Consider the following 1,637-nt stretch of genomic DNA (forward strand, 5'->3'; position numbering starts at 1 on the left):
CAGTCCTTCAAGACTTGAGGGTCACTGGGTAGTCCTCTGTACAGCAATTCAGACTATCCGGGCACAGGCAGCAAGGCAGGTCACCAACAGTCAGACAGATGACAGGGTCCAAGAGTCCCCAGCTCAAGAGATGTGCATTCCATGGGGAAGCAGGTCTTGAGGAACCTCAAGTTACAGCGACCCAGTCCACGGGTTAGGTGTCCCACAGGTAGTGTAGCTTGCAAATGAAGACACAGAACAAGCAAGGCAGCCTCACACTGGTCCCATGATCAAAGAGCAAGAGAGAGAGGCAAGGCTTGTGGAGCCATTTATCTCTCCACCCTTCAACTAATCTCACATGTGTTAGTTGACTGTGTTGGCACAACAAACCTACCTATCACAGTAACTTAAGGCATTAGGCCTGGATCACCAGGAGAAAAGAAATTCCATTAAAAACACATGATTAGCAAGATAATACAGGGTGGACCCGTCCTGTTTTTCCCTAGATAAACTGACTTTCTATAGTTTTCCCACCAAAAATTATGAGTCACCTCCTCAGAGACACACATATATTCCTCTCTTCTGATCATGCATTTTGCTGGAAATCCTTTGCTCACCATTACATCTGTTTCCATGATGTCACAATAGGAGAACTGCACAACAAAGCAATATTGGAAGAGCCATTTGGTCTCTTCGAAGAAAGCATATACCATTGTCCTGGAGACCAAATAAAATGTTTACTGAGCTGCTCTAAGCCTAGCCCCCAGTCTGATTTTCCTTTTTGGAGTCTGTTTCTCTACACTGACTGAAGGCTTCAAAAGAGCACAATGCACAGAACAAGATGGTCTCCTTGTTTCTCTAGACCAATGTTCAATTAAAATGGCTTTTAAACACCCATTTCCCCCAAGACTCAAGATTTAGAAGGACACCTAGGGGAAATAGTGTGTGGGGGTTACCCTAACTTCCATAAAAGGCGGAGGTAACACAGAAATGTTACCAACAACATTAGGCCAATGGTCTCAAATAACCCACAAAATCCAAACATGAAGGTCTCTGATCCGGTTATAAGAGAAAAAGAGAACTCAAAGTTAAATATTTTATAGCGATCCCTTTGTTAAATCTTAAATGGAACAAAGATATCACAACGTCAAAGAGAAGTCACCTGGACGAGGGAGGCCATCAGCATGAGGACATAATGATGTCCACGGGATTCACAGCCATATGGCTACTTCAATTGAACATGGAAACAGGAAATGCTGCCAAAAGCAGGATCAGTTCAGCACCATTGCTGCGACGGCTGTGGAAGTGGGACAGGGACGTCATGGGACACATACACGAATGCAGATTAAGAACGTTTTCAGGATTGGTTTTAGGGCCCTCTGACTTCTTTGGAGGGCATGATTTATGACCCCAGGACCCTGGTCCTCCCATTTCCATCAGCTGCATGCCTAGGCATGTCCCTGGGAGGGAGACTGTCCCACCTGGGGTAGCAATCCTCCTTCCCTTTGCCTACAGGAAATCTTTTCACCTTGCTGGTCTAGGGTCAGAAAGAATGCAATGGTTGCTGGATTTATGTAGATTCAACATGGCGTTTGGGCTTCCACTCTAGCTGCAGCCTTCTTTCTGCACACCTCGTGCTCAGAACTTAAGCTCTGGTG

Source organism: Echinops telfairi, unplaced genomic scaffold, assembly GCF_000313985.2.
Source record: "Echinops telfairi isolate 266 unplaced genomic scaffold, ASM31398v2 ScPeMD7_7466;HRSCAF=8504, whole genome shotgun sequence".
NCBI classification, from domain to species: domain Eukaryota; kingdom Metazoa; phylum Chordata; class Mammalia; order Afrosoricida; family Tenrecidae; genus Echinops; species Echinops telfairi.